Below are 13,169 nucleotides of genomic sequence, written 5' to 3' on the forward strand. Positions count from 1 at the left end.
CAGACCAGTCTCCCGGGATGTGAGGCCTGGATTGTGGTTCCTTCCCGCTGAGTGTTCTCACTCTCCAGGTTACCAGCAGGTAAATAATCCCCTTGTTCAGAACTCAGGCTCATCAAGTCTTCTCAATATGGCGTAGGATGAACAACAATCACGGCTGTTACGGGGTTCTGTCCATGCTCTGTGCCTCTGTACGAACTTAACACAGGCCCTTTTGTCGCGTCTACCCCAACATCATCACCGGTCCGATCGGGGTAGTGAAGGTGAAGACAGCGGCTGCCCCTTCAACGGTGGGTTGTATGTTCTGGTCCGCCATTGGGGCCACGCCTCCCGTTATCTGTTCAATGGTCTCCCCGGGTTGCAGTCCCTGTGGAGACATGCCGTCCACCATCACGACAACTGGAACCTCCAAGGTGAGCAGACTGGAGCACAAGGGTGACCCTGTGTTTGCATCATTCGGGACTGGGGGCGGAGTGATCAATGTAACCGAAGGAGTCTGACAGCTTCTTTTAGTTGAAGTTGAAAGAGTCTTACCAGCTGGAGTTGCAGGGTGGTGAGTGTCGTCAGTCGCCAGGTCTATCACAGCATCTACCTGGTACTTAACATTCTGTTTAGAGCAAGAATGAAGATGGTAAGGGGACTTTAATCTTATTTTTAATGCTGTGAGGCTACATAACAACCTATGGATTGCGATTGCGGCAGGCGGGGGGGCGTGGCAGATATTCTTGATCACTTAATTTCTTTGGGTTGGTGGAGGGGGGCCCCAACGATGTCCGTGCCCAGGGCTCCAAACGTGCTTAAGATGGCCCAGCTTCCACGCCCTCCTGGAAGTGGTGACATTTCAAAGATCTGATGAGGGGCAATGACATTTGGAATTGCCGTGCAGTAATACAAATGTTACATTTTGCGCGTCTCAGGAGGTAACAGTACAGTGAGTGCAGTAGGACCCACGATACAGTCGAGGTCCCGTGATCTGCATGCACTGTACAGAAACGAGATGCTCACGAGATGCTCACGCGCACCGCTCTCCCTCCCCGCCATTGATGCCACTTCTGGTCCTCCCCAGAGCCCGCCTCCCTCCTCCCCTTTTTCCCATCCACGGCAGAGCGATGACTTTACACACATGGGAAGTGCCGCCTCGTGCAGACCGCGGGAGCTGGAGCCGAGTGCAGGCGCGGAGAAGGGGCTTTGCAGAGCAGGGAGCAGGAGAGCCCCGCGAAACGCAGAGCGCTGAGCAGGTAACGCCAGCAGAGGGGCCAGAACGTGTCCTGAGCGTTGCGGGCGTGCTGTGCTCTGGAGTTGCTGGGGGTGGGAGGGTGGTGGACGTCCTGACTATGCTTGTGGGGTAGGCACAGTGTGCCCAGCTGTGCGCGGGTGGGTAGGGGCACGGGTGCTGACACTGTGCAGGTAGAGGAGTAATAGGGGTAGTATTTCCCTAGTTGGGTGAAGAGCGGGGTACTCCGTGACGCAAGCAGCGGCGGAGTGATCATTGCGAACTCAGCTGTTCAGATAAAGGGGGCGCTGTGTGCAGGTGGTGGATGGGGCGGGTGTTTTGCGCCCTGAAAAGTGCAGGGCGGGGAGTAAAAGGGGAACTAAGCTGTGGGCTGCCAGGCGGAGGTGGTGAGTGCCGGGGCGTTCTGAGGTGAGTGCCCGGGGGTTCTCAAGTGACAAGTGAGTGCCCGGGGCGTTCTGAGGCGAGTGCCCGGGGCGTTCTGAGGTGAGTGCCTGGGGCGTTCTATGCTATGTCTCTTCCCAGCCACTCGCACCTGTATGTTCAGAATGAAAGCCGCAGAAAAGGGGACGTCTAAGCTTGGGTTCTAAAACTCCCTGTCGCACCGGGTAATGTATTCATGTCCTCTCGCCTCTCCCAAGCACTGCTGTGATTGAGTCAAGAACTGAGCCCCTATGCGCTGGGCACTTTAATTCAAGGCTTGCCTCTACCATGTTGCTGCTTCGTGGCACTGACGTTTATTTTAGCGACAGTAAGGGTACATAATCAGCCTGAGAAGGATAAAAAACCGAGTTGCAGTGTGAACATAGAGCAGCACGCGCCTAACTCGGTGAGCTATCTGTCCTGCAAGTGAACAGGACCTGTCTAGGTTACTAGTACCCAGGTCGCACGTTTATACTGATGACCAGAGAAGCTAATGACGGTGTCACGGGCGATTTATTTATGCTACTAACACGCGAGTGTATTGCACGTTTCTGCTAGGCTTGGTGAGGAAGTAGGGTGGGTGTTAGTACAGTCAGTGAAGCAGCCTTGACCCAGCGGCAGACGTTGTCTATTTAATGGCCAATTTGCCCCTGCGTGTGCACTTATGCAAATAATGGTAGGATGCCTGCACTCGGAGATGCCCAGGGCTGGGGGCAGGGGGCTCTGCTTAGAGCAGGGTATGGGGGCTCTGCATTTACTCTGAACTGTGTCTAGATGTGTAGGGGCGGGGCAGGACATTGACAAATGTTGCTGTGGGACCACAACACTTGTTAGCCATAGTGAAGAGGTCTTCAAACGGTGGGGTGTGCCCCCCAGGAGGGTGCAGCAGCATTTCAGGGGGGCGCGAGACACCAGCCTGACATTTTTTTTAGATCATTTTTAAATTTTTTTTTTTTAATGGAGGAAATCGGCAGGGGCGCTTCACAGCAACGCGCTGGAGCTTAAAACTGTCTCGGGCAACAATGAAAAAGTGTCCCAAAGTTGCAAATGGCAATTCATTCCTATAGTGACAGACTGTTTGAATAGTACCCAAGGCAGTGTTTTTTGCTAAAATGTAAGCAATTGTGATATTCAAAGAATATTTATTCAGCAACAATGGTGAAAACTACTAGCTGGATAGTGACGTAACTCATCAAACTGGCCCACATTGGCCAAAAAAGGGGCCCATTTTGACCCAAAAAACTGGCCTACACTAGCCTTTTTGGTTCGGGCATTGCCCTATAGGCCAGTCCATGCCTGGCGGCTCATCCGTAATGGGCGAGAGGGTGTCGACGCAGTGGCCCCCTCATCCATTATAGAGGAGCTAGCCCAGTGAAACACTCCTTTTTCCAAGGGAAACCGTTCCGCTCCCCAGCCGCTCATGCTCATTGAGCCGTGCACGGCTGGGTGCGTTTTGCTCGCCAGTCTTGCATAGCTCATTGAAAATGCTGGCTGGGGAACTGCATGTCTGTATGTGCGAGGGTGAGCTCCTCTGCCTCCTCACACATATGGACAGAGCAGCCTGGAGCGGGCGGTTTCAGCACTCATGCTTTTCAGCACCCACACGCACGCCCCTGCACATGCATGCTTCCCGATTCCTGTTCATGGATGCGTGTGTGCTTGTGATATGAGTGAGTGTATGGTGATGGGTGATCGAGTGAATGATAGTGATTGCTGTGTGTGTGTGTGTGTGTGTGTGCTCGCTAATCAGGGTATGCAGCGATAAAATTGCAGAAAAAATGTCGCCTATGCAAAAAATTGCGACAAAAATGCTGTGGTTTGACCCCGTAAAGGTGAACCCGGTTATACCATTTAAGGGGAGCAGGGGTGGCGGGGGTGTCCCCCGCTCTCCTTAAATGGTATAATTATAATGGGTCCAGGGGTTGCGGGGGTGTACCCCACATCCTTTACATGGATTGCGACGGCAAAACCACAGCATTCTTGCTGCAATATTTTGTAACCACATTAATTTTTGCTGTGATTTTAACACATGGAACCCTAATCAGTTAGTGTTGGTTTTTCTTAAGCTCTTCACAATTGGGTAGATGTGTGACAGGCCTTTTGCAGTACACTCCTCTGATAAATCTATCTTTTCTGATGGTCTTATATAACATGAGTTTTTAATGTGATCAGCTATTTAGAATTATTTTGATGGAAACCATATGATGTTTGGAAACAGTCATCTTTTAGGATTATAAAATAATTTTTTGAGATCCTCAGCGCTTTATATGGTCTGGTTTTCTTTTCCTTAAAGTATTTGCGTTGGTCTGTGGAGCTCGTTTTGGCGAGTGGGGGGGGGGGCGGTTGGACAAAATGCCTTTGTTGCACAATCCCCCTACCCACCTGCCAAAATCAGCTCTCCTTCTGAGGCGCTGTGGAGCCCAGGGGACAGGGAGGGTATTTTTTTTTTTACTGGACATCTATCACAGATGTCCAGTAAAAAATATCATGCCTGTCCCCTGTGCCCCCACCACCAACTGCACGCTTTTTACCCCATTTAAAAAAAGTTATGCTCTAAAATGCAACATTTTAACCCAGTATTTAAAAAGAATTCCCAGGGGGTAAACCCCACAGACCACACTTGATTGGTTCGGGCTTCCTGGCTGCGCTCGGTCACTGTGGCATATCTGGGGAAAATATTTATGACCCTCCACTTAAAAAATTCACAGCCGCCACTGATCCTGGGACTGTGCTGGGAGCAAGATGGGGGAACCCGGGGACTGTGGTGGCAGCAGGAGAGGCAGGAGCCACGGGATAGTGGTAGGAGCAGAGCGGGGAGAGCCCAGGGTCTGTGGTGGGAAGAGCTCAGGGGCTGGGTAAGAGTGGGATGAAGGAACCCAGAGACTGTGATGGGAGCAGGTGGGGGAGCCCAGGGACTATACTGGGAATAGGGTGCGGTGACAGCGCACGATAGTTTATAGCCATTTGGACCTACTTTCCATGTGGAATTTTTGGGGGGCCTGGCCTGCCCACAATTTTCTCAGGGGGGCCCAGTCCTTAAATGTTTGAAGACCACTGCCATAGTGTGAGTGATGGGGGCAGGCTAGAGGCAAGAACATGGCAGTCGCGTGCAATGCTGACTGGAAATGGGGCCCCTTCTCCCCAAACCTGGCTCTATATATTTATATTGACATTAGTTTATCTTTATATTTAACTAAAGCTAGCACACCGTTATCATTCTACCTTAGACATAGCTAGCACATCATTGCCTGTTTCCAGCAATGCAGCTTAGAACTCCGGACACACTCTCACATTCTCACACTCTCCAATTCTCACACTTTCCCGTCCCCTCACATTCATTTTCACTCACTCATTCTCATAATCATTTTCACACACTCACTCAAATGCAGTCACTTGCAAACCCACTCTTTCACTTACACACTTGGTCTCAATATTTTGAATCTTGAACCACGCTCATTAACACACTTACTCTCTCGTACGCTCTTTTCATCGTATTCAACGCCACAGTTTGTTTTGCTGCTATGCCATCATGGCATGTTATAACATTCCTGGAAAGCTTGACATTCACTGTAAGCGCCTGGTTGTACATTCCTGGTAAACTCCTAGTTTGGTATTCTCAGCAAAGTTCACATTCCCAGTAAGATGCTCTTTTGAATTTCCCATTAAGCTTAGCATCCACAGGTAGCTCCCATTGTGACATTACAAGTAATGCTGCCATGTCGAGTAAGATTCTAGTTTGACATGTTTAGTATGCTTGGCATTCCCCTTAAGTTCCCAGCTTGACATTCCCAGTGATTTTTACATGTCTAGTAAGCTCGCAATTCAGACCGTTCAGGAATACATCACTGAACAATTCCAAATTTACCTTGAACGATATGGAGTTCAAGCGGCTTAGTTCCATCTCTGAGACAAGGCGTTCCCATGGGAACACACAAATACTTTACTATTGGCGCCTAAAAATACTTTATAGACATCTGTAAAACAAAAAAAGAACATGACTGTAGCTTTATAAACCACATCCTAAATGGAAGGCTACTGGAACCAGAATGCAATTTGATGTAAGCTTCAAGAAGTATCCTTTGTGTGTTTACTATTGTACTTTATAGATCATTAGTATGCGGCGAGGGACAATCGGATTGTAACAATCGATCTGTTTGGCCCTGTTCAGGTCATTAACAGCCCGACAACGACTTACCTGTTACGGTTCTGTTTCCCTCGAAGTTCCTTCCCTTTCTTTGTCTGGCCACCATGGAAAAGGAGAAGGGACTACGTGTAGTTTCTTCGCCCCAATCCATGATGGCCATTTTCTTTATTTTCTTTTGTTACTATCTTTTTAATTGCCGCCATGGAAAGGGAGAAGGGGCTATGTGTAGTCCCTTCTCCCCAATCCATGGCAACCATTTTATTTGCTCGAGCTGAGAAACTGTTTACATGCCGTTTCGCAACTCAAGTAAAAATAATATTAGTACCCTGGTTTAGTACCATGGTACAATGTGCCGAGGTACTAATAGCAGTAGAACTTTTGGAGGGGGGCATTACCAGAGTGGTAAGGCCCCTTCCCCCTCCTCAGTTTCAATTGCCGTAATAGACCTAGAACGAAAGAAACACTGTGATAAGATGACATGCTCAGTCATTGTTGAAGGCATGTGTTCCATGATGTGACAATATTTATTGTGTCAAAAGCAGACATTAAGGAAGTAGACTAGACTGTTTACAAAAAGGTTAATTTCTGGTTTCTTCTCACTCTCGTCCTGAAAGAATTCCTAGGCCTGGTAACTAACTGGCGCTGTGGTGGGGTTTACAAATGGAGCCGCCTGGTCTTAGTTGTTTTCAGCTAAAGGTGGCACTCACTCCCACCCTTGGACAGGTCACAGATAAGGGTCACTTTATAGTGCCTCTATCCCTGTTAAAACGTGTTCACGAGGCCATTGTGAAGGGCTGGGGCCTGGTATTCTGGCGGGGGATTAGCTGCTGCGAAGCACACATGAGCCAAGGGGTTCTGTGTTTCTGCCCTCACAGGTTACTTCAAGTTTGTTTTTATTTCCCATTTGCCTCTTCTTCCCTGTACATTAATTAGGGAGGGTGTCCATATCCTCCTGGAGCCCCACTTCCTCCAGGTATCCTTTTCCCTAATATATATTTGTATGACTCTTTAAAATGGGATTTCATAATCCTGTTTCGAAATAAGGCAGTTCTTTGTTCGTTTTCTTTGTAACAAATCTGAAAAAGGAACCTAGTCCGAATGTCTGCGCCTTAACCCAGCATCAGCACACAGCGCCCCCTGCTTATCTTGGAAGGAGCAGAAGGGGCTCTAATTTGGCATTTCTTGGCAGGCATCGAACCCCCTCTCTGGTGCCTTAAGTGGGCTGCTAAATCGAGGGTTGGCTCTAGTCAGGGGGCAATGGATAAGTATCGGTGTCACAGTAAAGGGCTTTTATGCTGCCCGATGACTCAACTCAGAAACAAAATGAGAGCCAGGCCCTCCAGCCCTCCTCCTGTTTCTGAATACAGTCGTCAGCAATGCCTTTTCTTTTTTTCTAATCCGAAGTGCTGACACCTGCAGGCAGCCCATGTAAACCGTGCAGCGCTTGGACTACACAGGCTACCCGAGGTGACTGTGTGGCTGGGGCTAGTGGGGTTGGGCCCCGGCAGTGCCATGGCTCGGGAGCCCTTTCTAGCCCAAGCTAAGCTAGGCCCACTTAAAGCCCTGCTCCTCTCCTCTCCCATCGTATTGACCAGTGCTCCAACCAGGATGGCGTAGCAGGGAATTCCGGCCCTATCATCGCCCTGGTTGGGAGTATTGACCTATGGTTTGCAGTGTTCATATGTTCAACGGATCATTTTGTAATTTGGCCACACTAGACATTGTCTGGAATAATAAACGAATGGCACTAGATTCATCACTGACGGAAATATCAAAACAATATATTCATAAATAGAAATCCTTGATACAACTGTGCATGCAAATTAAGCAAGATTCTATTTGACACACATCTCTTTAGAACATGTTTGTAAGTGTTATCTACAACATACAATTTGCAGTTTAAACATATTCGGCGAAAATGAGTGCTGTCTAGGGTACTATACATTGTCAATTGGGCAATGTTCCTATACGAATAGTACAGAAAGTTAATCCATCTATGACAGTTGACAGTTCAATGTTCCTTTTAAATTACTGTATCTTTTATCTTAATGAATACTTTTATTTCTAAGTAACAGTAATTGAGCAAAACAGAAATCCTGTAGTTTGAGCAAGCCCATACCCGTACCTTTACTGAATTCACGTTATAGTTGCCAGTAATCGCCTGGCACCAACTGAAACCCAAAAAGTGCAGTCATTTCAATGAATTCCATAAATTGGCAAACACAACATATTTGGCTTTTGTGTGGGCATTTGGCAGGCACGGTCATAATGGTACGACCCGATCGTAAGATGCAACAGCTGAGACATGGTGTGATTATCTAGGCATATGATTGGCATGTGCCTATCTAATACCTATACACAAGCCAAAACTGTTGATTTTGTCAATGTTTGTTTAGGTAGGACCTCAAAGTCAGGAAAATATAAATTAAGTGGTTGAAGGCACACTTGTTTAAGACACTTTTGCAGCTGCAATTAAGCCATTATCTCTGCAGACTACTTATAACACTGATAGGTCAACGTTAGATGTTCGTTAGATGTTACTGCTTGATAGTGCTCGCTCAAAGACATCCCAGTACGATGGTTTTTGCGTGGGAAGGACGATCCAATAGTGGGTGGGTCCACAATGGCCATGGGCAGTCGATGGGTTTATAAATAACTAAACCACGCCCTCCTCACATGTCCTCTCCTTCCTTGCTTTTTTTCGAATGCAATACTCTAGTCTTCCAAGCACCACCAAATAGCCAAAACCAAAAATGCTCAACTACTTTACAAGCAAAGCTCTGTGGTTAGGTGTCCCTTGGGTCTTCACCTCTCTGTTCCTTGGGTGTTCTTTGGAGTCACTCTCCTCTGGTCCTTGGCTCACTTAGGAGCTGCTCCATGGTCCATCCCTTGACTGGTCCTTGACTGCCTGGCGAGTCACTATCAAAAGCACAAAGAAGCACAACTCTTCAATTTTATGTGTGCTGTTTCTGTTTAAAGTGCACTGAGCCTCAAAATTCCACTTGTGCACGGTGTGTCAATGCAATCAAGTTTGCCATTGATTTGATAAAGATATGGTAACAATAGCCACTTCAAATCACTATAACTCCCATCCAAACTAATAATACATTGCAGTACACAACATGTGCATTGAAAAAACAAAATGGAGCATGCACCATCTGGATGCAGATATATGCACTACATTTCCCTAAATGCCAAACTAACCCACCACATATACACCAATACAACTCCCCACACTCCTTAAGCAGCACTCTGACAGACCCTTGGACAACCACAAGACAAGTATCTTAGTACCATGGAGTTCACATTAACTATTGCACAAGAAGCTCACAATTTCTAAATCTTACACCACATAGAACTGCATCTTGGATCTACACACATCAACATTGTAACAAAACAATCTTGCCTTGTTTCCCCTTTACTGCATTAGTCTCCAGCGCCACTTCTTGCAAACCCTGAAGCTCCCAGGAAGTGAGAAAATGGCAGCAGGTGTGCTACAAAAGATGTAATAAAATAGCAGAACAGGACATAGCAAAGTGTTTCACTCATTCGCATGCATTATCCAAGCAATTTCTACAACCGACCGTAACGGGAGAGAAAATTAATGTTGGCTCTGTCGGTGTACCAAAGATTCAAGTGTAGCAGACCGACTGCTGAGACTATGGGGGTCATTACGAGTTGGGCGGTAAGGGTTAATGGTCACTGGTAATGATGCCGGTAAACCCTTACCGCCCTATTCCGAGGTCCCTTAGCAGGTCCCAGCAGGAACGGCTCGTCTGACCAGCTGTTCACTGCGGGTCCCGTTAAGGGACCTTGGAGCTAATAACAGGCCCACAAATTGCGGGCCCGTTATTAGCGCCTTCCACATTCCCATTGAGCCCTATGGGGGCTAAAATGGGAATCGGGAATGGTAAACTGAATGGGGACTTACCGGGTCGGTCTAGGTCGGAATGTCCCGGTAAGTCCCCATTCAGCCAGACCGGACCCGGGTTTGGAGGCAGCCATGGCGCTAATAGCGCTACCTCCAAACTCGTAATGACCCCCAATATGTTTGCCTGTCAAATCAAGTGATTTTGGACTGAGGCAGGGCCAGTGCACCAATAGTGAAATTCAAGGTGACGGTTTTGGAGCAAGAGTGTGTACACTATTTTCTTCCTACTCATTAAATCTGTCCCATTTCAAGGGTGTTGCTTTTTCAAATAGTGTGATTTAAGTTCACACTACTTGAAATAAGACCTCCAATTTTTGCAGTTAAATCAGATTGGGATTAAATAACTGACCAGGATCACACACTTTGGCTAAACAGTGAAGCAGGGATTTTAACCCACTCTGCCAATTTGACCACAAACCTTCCAAGCTTTACTTGGTGCAACTACTTAAGTTTAGGATTTCAAGGCCCACAATAATACTGTCTTGTAGAGTTTAATTACAAAAAACACAAATTGCATAATAAAACCATATGCCTCATGCCAACATGTAAATCCTTATAGCAACGTGTTAAGCCAAAAGAATATCATTGTGGCTTTCATTTTTACATCCTGAATGGTAAACTATTCTAAGAATGCAAGTGAATGCAAATCTGACACCTCTGTTTCACCCCCCTGTACTTTCAGAGATTTAATAAATGCAACAAAAGAAGTTGTGTAATAAACTCTGTTAGATATGCAGATACTTTGCCACAAAACTCCAGCTCGTTGTTATTCCTGATGTTGAGAACATTTGATTAGTGACATGAAGCAACTTTCTTTTTTTCATAATTACAAAGGAGTATGGGAGCCTCTGTACTGAGAACGAACATGGGTCAAATGCCGTGTTCTTTGGAATTTCTTCCACCCAGGAGGGTCTACAACCACGTTTTAGCTCACTGTGCCCTTCACCGATGAGAAATATTAATTTGCATATCAGTCTTTGTACCACCCACAAGGGCTGCCCAGCACCGAAATGCTAGGTAATTCTCCTCTGAACAAGAGTACCTTCAGCAACCCCAGACACGTGTTTCGGCCTAGTCGGGCACCATCCTTGAGGTGAAGCGGAGCTTCTCAAAGGAACAGTGAGCAATGGGTCCACGTCTGGATCACCCTGGGATACTTAGGGTTGTAATTCATGATGTTGAAAACATGTGATTAGTGACATAAAGCAACTTTCTTTTTTTCATGCCAAGCCAGCAGACGACATGGAAGTCAGAAAATCTTGAAAAGGGTCCTTTGTGTTGCTTACTTTACGATCATAGCTTTGTAAGGTTACGGGTGCTTTGTGAAGTCTTTCCACTGGAAATGTTCCATCATGCATATGAAAGGCTCTACTGCTGATAAAAGAAATGTGTTTGCAGGTTGTTATGGTGCTCAGGCTGCAGAGCCACGGACGGACACTGCGTGTGTCTATGCTGCCCGCGAATCAGCAAACTGTCAGTGCTTGAATGCCCGGTCCAAGCTGATTCTATATTTGGCATGGGAGAACGAAAAGGCGTCCGGTCCGCTTTTATTGAGCCTTTGAACTAAAGATACACTCTGTAAAAGACAAACTAGTGGTAGGGCGTACCAATGATTTATATTCCGATTGCATCTGTGCTTGTTGGGCAATGTGGCGGTGCAGAGGACGGGTGATTGTGCCACAGGTGGCTTAGCTGGAAAAATAATAAAGGAAGACTAGAGCTGTTAGTTAAGGTGCTACGTGCTCACGACCAAGGTTACAAAATAACTATGCAATTTAAACAACAATGTTTTCCAAAGGTGATAGTTTAAATAAAAAACTCTCAGAAAGTCTTTTTAGTGGTCCATGGTCCAGCTCATCAAAGATTCCGACAGTAGAAGCAAACAGATGGACAAGGCCTTTGCTTTCGGATGAGGAATCCTTCATCAGGGCAAGCTAGGTCCTCCCGGGCAAGCTAGGTCCTCTGCACCTGTATGTGGATGACTGCCGCTTGCTCTGCCTTGCAGCTGCTCCACACCTGCTTGTTGTGCATCGTGTGTCCACCAGAAGGTTCACTTGATAACACGTCTGCTTACAGATGACCTACACTCTGGGCAAAGGCAGATTTTCCCTGATGAAGTTGTCCTTATCCGAAATGCATGGGCCTCGTTAATCGGCCTGCTTCTATAGTCGAATTTGTTGATGACATGGACCAATAAAAAGCCTTTCCTCTGAAACACTAATAGTTTCTTTCTTAAGTGGAGTTTTTAAACTCCATCACGAAAACTTAGCTGTTTAAAGTGTATGGTTGTTTTGTAACACCTGCTGTGAGTATGCCGCACCATAGCCAACTGCTCTGGTGTTACTTTATTGTTGCATGCACAATAGTACCTATTGGGGGTTTGTAGTGCTCCCATTATTTCGATTGTGAAACAGAACACTTGTTTTTGTGGTGATGCCCTCCCCTGTTCCCTCTTAGTTGGAACAATGCTCATTTTGTCTTGTCACTAATTTGGGGGCTTATACTGAGGTTGTGTGGCCTAAGAGACATAAGGAATTTGTGCGAGCTTGTGAAAGGATGCGTTGGTGGTTGAGGGAGCAGGTTACATGGAGCCAGGACTTCTGTTTTGGTGTCTTGCGTTGTGGTTGAGGGAGCAGGTTACATGGCGCCAGGACTTCTGTTTTGGTGGTCTTGCGTTGTGGTTGAGAGGGAGCAGGTTACATGGAGCCAGGACTTGTGTTTTGGTGTCTTGCGTTGTGGTTGAGAGGGAGCAGGTTACATGGAGCCAGGACTTCTGTTTTGGTGGTCTTGCGTTGTGGTTGAGAGGGAGCAGGTTACATGGAGCCAGGACTTCTGTTTTGGTGGTCTTGCGTTGTGGTTGAGAGGGAGCAGGTTACATGATGCCAGGACTTCTGTTTTGGTGGTCTTGCGTTGTGGTGGAGGGAGCAGGTTACATGGAGCCAGGACTTCTGTTTTGGTGTCTTGCGTTGTGGTTGAGGGAGCAGGATACAGGGAGCCAGGACTTCTGTTTTGGTGGTCTTGCGTTGTGGTTGAGGGAGCAGGTTACATGGTGCCAGGACTTCTGTTTTGGTGGTCTTGCGTTGTGGTTGAGAGGGAGCAGGTTACATGGTGCCAGGACTTCTGTTTTGGTGGTCTTGAACTTGAGTCGACTCTGCTGCACTACCTTCCCATCCAGTACTGTAGACACCTCAGGCCCCCAACACAGGGAAGTCCTTCGGGTCCTGCTGACTCGGAGGTAAATTTGTGTGAAATCGTCAATGAAACTGAAGGCCATCCTGAGGATTCCTGGAGGGGAGCTCCATGGCAGGGAGCGACACTCCCCTCGTGCAAGCGCCCCACGAGGTAAGTCTCTAATCACTGGCTCTCCTGAGCTCTAAGCCCTAGGTACTATGCCCTCGTGTGCACTCACTACGGGTTTGATTTTACTTTTAAGCCCACTGTTC

The 13,169-nt window shown here is 47.2% G+C and overlaps 1 protein-coding gene across 2 annotated transcripts in view; it reads left to right on the forward strand.

The window, feature by feature from the left end:
- Positions 1-13,169, forward strand: part of LOC138492091 (heparan sulfate glucosamine 3-O-sulfotransferase 1-like) — an 88,860-nt gene that overhangs the window by 15,909 nt on the left and 59,782 nt on the right. Inside the window, exon 1 of one of the 2 annotated variants that reach the window (XM_069619058.1) lies at positions 1,130-1,235. The exons of the other annotated variant lie outside the window; for it this stretch is intronic. The gene's annotated coding sequence lies outside the window, so the exon portion shown is untranslated. Of the gene's footprint in view, positions 1-1,129; positions 1,236-13,169 lie in introns of those variants that run through there. 2 annotated transcript variants of the gene reach the window in all.

This window comes from Ambystoma mexicanum, chromosome 10, assembly GCF_040938575.1.
Source record: "Ambystoma mexicanum isolate Mex_15411 chromosome 10, UKY_AmexF1_1, whole genome shotgun sequence".
In the NCBI taxonomy this organism is placed as follows: Eukaryota; Metazoa; Chordata; class Amphibia; order Caudata; family Ambystomatidae; genus Ambystoma; species Ambystoma mexicanum.